Here is a 5,454-nt window from a genome sequence, read left to right on the forward strand (position 1 = left end):
TTTTCGATACACCAAAACGCTTTAAGTTCGTTAAGACACAATAATGGGTCAACTTGGAATACTCTTTAGCATTAAGGACGTTAAAGGACTGTAAATTAATCGAGTTGAAATATCTTGAGGCAAATCAAAATCGCGCCCTTATTCTAATTGCTAAACAGCCGATCTCCGTTCAAGTTCAAGAAGTCGGGAGGTTAATTCGGCAATGTATCACCGGTACAACAACAAAATCAAACCGAGGGCATCAAAAGTGTAAGTTTAAAAGTGTAGTGGCAAGTTCGAAGTAAATTTCGCCTATATAAATTGGAAACAAGAAGTGAAACGGTCTGACCCGAAACAAATAAACGAAATATTAATACGACTAATTTAATCCGAAAATGTTATAGAAAACATACCTAAAAGCCGTCGATTCCCCTCAATACCACTCCACATTGCCTTAAAGAGGCCAAGCTTTCTGCTATAAGAATCAGGGGCCTCATGAATCTGTTTTTATTATAGTGGCAACCATGCTGCGTGACTGATATTCGAGACTCTGTAAAAGTTGTCACACAACCGTACGAGCAGCCCAGTCACGCTTTCACTGCTTTCGCGCAAATGTTCAACATTTCGCAATTACAAGTTTAAAGTAGTGACAGTAGATTGAAATGCGCTTTTTAAAGCTGTCCTATCCAGGAGCAATTATTTCTTGTTCTTGAATGACTTTTGGTTGTAGCTACAGTCGGGGAGGGGGGGGGGGGGTACTCCCGGAAATTCCGAATATCTGTATGCCGTAGAAGATTAAGTGGTCTCTAGCTCTTAACGCCAACACTGAAACACCAGATGATTCTCGAAGTATCACAGGGATCACTAAGCAAAATAATTTTGAGCTTAGCTCCGCTGAGTCAGATACCTGTTGGCGCGCATATTGCATTGACCGTGGACAGGTGAAAAAAACAGTTAAACCGGAAAAGCCCGTTGCACATTGTAATTCAGCATTGTCCAACACGCAATCGGTCTGGTTGTAATGCTAATCGTATTTGATAGAATCTCAAGCTTTCTTTCGACACATACTCACGTACTGAGGTGGTGACATACTACTAGATGGGCGTGGCCGGGAGCCACGAGTCAAGTCAGTCAACTCGCAAAGCTCAACCGAGAAGAGTGATAGTGAACCACTGATGGAAAGACTGCAGATTGTCCCTACGCCTTACTCTAATAGGCCTCTGTGTTATTCTAATAGACTGATGCTGTTACAATGATACTATTTAGCTTTATGAACATGCTAATGGTAAAGGTTTTCTTTTGCAGTATAAAAGAATCATTAATAAGTAGTTCTTTGTGAAAAACTATTTTAAGGAAAGTAAGCTGTTCGCGAGATCTATGTTTTCAGATGTTCTAGAGTGATTAGTTTGTTAAGGCACTGTTGCGCTGCGCCTGCGCACAGTGTCGGAAAAAAGTACGTTAGATCATCTGTTTCTAAGTTGATAAAGGCAAATTAATCGCTGCAGCGAATTTGGAAAGGGTGACGATTCCAACCTCGTTCCCAGAGTCTCTCATCTTACCATCCTCTCGTTCCCAAATTCGCTGGGAACGAGGTTGAGACCATTCGGCCGTTAGTTTTTCCTCTAAAGGATCTCCCTCCTCTACTCCCTCTCCCTCTCTACAAAAATTTGACGATCCCCCCCCCCCGGCAAGAGATGTTTGCTCGATACCGAAGAAGTCAAACATCGACAGTTCCTAATAATACTTCCGGCAAGTGCAGTTGTTAGTAAAATACTTCACAAGCGCTGAGTATGGAGTTATTCCACGCACGAATGGGAGAAGTATATCTAATCCCATGTCTTCGCACCCGCACCGTAGCATAGGCAGTTTCAGGTTCTTTAAGCCACCCTCCATCGCCAAGGCACAGGGGTCTTGCTGGTCGTATACCAAAGGATGCTGGAGCTAAACTATTTCTACAACTTCCTTTACCTGACTAAAATTGCTCTCCTCTTCAGATGCCTGAACATGCATCTCATCAGGATCACTTTGGCGCAGAGCGTCACTCTGTGAGAGAAAAACTAACACCTGAAAAAGACGAATATTATAAGGGTCCCGGGCTCTGCGCATCTCCCGCGCCACCATTTCGGCGTCAACCTTTCGGCCTGTCGTTTGACCAACGCGAGATTTTGCCATGAGATACGATTGCTGCTTGTCATTGACTGCCCTGAGAGCCCAACCCCCTTTTAAAGCAACAAGGACTTCTTGGTGACGTACTGTGGCTTTGAGTTAAGCGCCAACGCTTGCTCCAAGCAGGGTTTGTAGTACATATTGGCTAAGTCCATAAGGGAATGTCTCTCTAGGGACTAAGTACATTTCTCCAGTGACAAGTGCCTCTCTAAAGTAGACAGCCTATGAAAGACACGAATGCAGCTGCCTTGAAGGCATTAATACACCCTGTTGTGCATGGTTACTATCCATGGAAACATCAGCAGACGCTTCCTCGGTCACACCCGTTGATACTGGCACTGATGTTGAGGTCGCAGTGTTCGTACCTCTTTACAAAATGACCTGAAGTCTCCTTCAGAGAACGAGTATAAACATAGAGCGATGTCTGACTAAATTACAAAAGAACCAGGCCCTGACCATTAGCATATTCACAAAGCTAAATAGTATCATTGTAACAGCATCAGTTCATTAGAATAACACAGAGGCCTATTAGGGTAAGGCGTAGGGACAATCTGCAGTCTTTCCATCAGTGGTTCACTATCACTCTTCTCGGTTTAGCTTTGCGAGTTGACTGACTTGACTCGTGGCTCCCGGCCACGCCCATCTAGTAGTATGTCACCACCCCAGTACGTGAGTACGTGTCGAAAGAAAGCTTGAGATTCTATCAAATATGATTAGCATTACAACCAGACCGATTGCGTGTTGGACAATGCTGAATTACAATGTGCAACAGGCTTTTCCGGTTTAACTGTTTTTCCACCTGTCCACGGTCAATGCAATATGCGCGCCAACAGGTATCTGACTCAGCGGAGCTAAGCTCAAAATTATTTTGCTTAGTGATCCCTGTGATACTTCGAGAATCATCTGGTGTTTCAGTGTTGGCGTTAAGAGCTAGAGACCACTTAATCTTCCACGGCATACAGATATTCGGAATTTCCGGGAGTACCCCCCCCCCCCTCCCCGACTCTAGCTACAACCAAAAGTCATTCAAGAACAAGAAATAATTGCTCCTGGATAGGACAGCTTTAAAAAGCGCATTTCAATCTACTGTCACTACTTTAAACTTGTAATTGAAGTTGAACATTTGCGCGAAAGCAGTGAAAGCGTGACTGGGCTGCTCGTACGGTTGTGTGACAACTTTTACAGAGTCTCGAATATCAGTCACGCAGCATGGTTGCCACTATAATAAAAACAGATTCATGAGGCCCCTGATTCTTATAGCAGAAAGCTTGGCCTCTTTAAGGCAATGTAGAGTGGTATTGAGGGGAATCGACGGCTTTTAGGTATGTTTTCTATAACATTTTCGGATTAAATTAGTCGTATTAATATTTCGTTTATTTGTTTCGGGTCAGACCGTGTCACTTCTTGTTTCCAATTCATATAGGCGAAATTTATTTCGAACTTGCCACTACACTTTTAAACTTACACTTTTGATGCCCTCGGTTTGATTTTGTTGTTGTACCGGTGATACATTGCCGAATTAACCTCTCGACTTCTTGAACTTGAACGGAGATCGGCTGTTTAGCAATTAGAATAAGGGCGCGATTTTGATTTGCCTCAAGATATTTCAACTCGATTAATTTACAGTCCTTTAACGTCCTCAATACTAAACAGCATTCCAGGTTGACCCATTATTGTGTCTTAACGAACTTAAAGCGTTTTGGTGTATCGAAAACATCGAGGTTCCAGGAAACCTCTGTGCGTTTGTTATGACAACCATTCAGCTGTTGTTAACATTAAGGAAATACACGCGATGACAAACTAGACATGACGGCGGACAGGAAATTAAACAAAGATCGAAAACGTCTAAAAACAGTTTTTATGTATTGGACATTATGAGGATATTATATTTCTACTGATAGCAGTGAATTGCTTAATTGATTGAATTGATTAATGATAGCCTTTTACTTTCGCTTTTGAAATTGATTCGTCTCTTGTTCGTGTATAATTGTTGTGTCATTTGCGCCCAACACATTGACATAGATTTTCGTTTTTCTCAAAGGGAAATACTGCGAGTTCGAACATGAAACTTGGCATGGTATATGTCTAATAATGATATTTTAAGGCTCTAAAGTAAAATAATCGGAAAGTGAGGTACCAGATGCGTTTTTATGCTGTTAAACATGACCTATATTTTGCCGTTATTTTTCACACGCTTCATAGGTGTTTTTAAAATGGTTTGGAAAACCACTATATCAACATATCTGAGATTAGTTTAAAACGAGGAATAAATTAGAGTGGTTGTTCCACATTTGTGTGAAGTTTGAAGTCAATTTAATTTATTTTAAGACTTAAGCAGCGCTTCGTCCTCGCACCTTATTTCGGTCATTTTATTACATGAAAAACCGCACTTTGACCGCGCTTTCAAATTTTCGCGAATTTCTGAAAAATAAAAATTCGCTGGAACCTTATAATATGATTTTTAGAATTAGGTCACCTAAGGGTATCTTTGGGCAAAGTATGAGCGATTTGCCAAATGGGTCGTTGAGCGGCGTTTCTCGATCCTAACAGTCAGCCATTCGTAATATTTCGCAGAATTGAAATCTTTCTCCGTCCTCCTTTCCTCAATTTCCACCCTCTTTCGTCATTCCATTGTTCTCTCTCTGTCTGAGCAAATCTGAGATTTTGGCAAGGTTATTTTCTTCCGCAATAATCATTGCAGCCCTACGTAACAGCCGTTTGCAATTGTAGCTCTGAAAATTTTAAGGAAATATTTTTTTGGGGGGGAGAGGTGGCGGTGGAGGGGGGTGGAGGAGGCTGTTGGCTGTTGTTTTGGAACCAGTCTAGGCCAGCGTATGGTCTAGTCTGAGTGTGAAAACACTGCTTCGAAGTCGCACAAGGGACAACTCGGGTGACGGCCAAATTCGGACCATGCAAGAACCGTGCATGGAGCCCTAGAGATTGCGCAAAGTCAGGTTTTATGAGCATAAACTGGTAGTAAGTGCTGTCTCTCTCTTTTTATGAGGTCAGCTTCACTGAGGCAAGTGACAAAATCAGAATTGATCGCGATTGCACAACAACAAAATTCTCGACAAGAATCACGGAGCTAAACATAACCTTACAGTGGTAGGGACGGGTACAAAAGTGAGACCGGAGAAAGCGCTGGAAAAGAAAAGTCGGCCAATGATCTAGTCGGCTAAGAATTCCTCAAGCGTAGCAGGATAATTGACATACGGTTCAACTAAGTACAAGAAGGATTAAAAGAGGTTGACGTGTAATATAAAGCCCTTCATTTGTGGCATTAGTTATCCAAGAAAGATGATTACGTGC

The 5,454-nt window shown here is 42.1% G+C and overlaps 1 protein-coding gene across 1 annotated transcript in view; it reads right to left on the reverse strand.

Moving 5' to 3' along the window:
- LOC149117809 (uncharacterized) overlaps window positions 1–5,454 on the reverse strand; it is an 80,256-nt gene that overhangs the window by 52,041 nt on the left and 22,761 nt on the right. The gene's annotated exons all lie outside the window — the stretch shown is intronic.

Source organism: Orbicella faveolata, unplaced genomic scaffold, assembly GCF_042242905.1.
Source record: "Orbicella faveolata isolate gen_17 unplaced genomic scaffold, um_ofav_v1 contig_1, whole genome shotgun sequence".
Lineage (NCBI taxonomy): Eukaryota > Metazoa > Cnidaria > Anthozoa > Scleractinia > Merulinidae > Orbicella > Orbicella faveolata.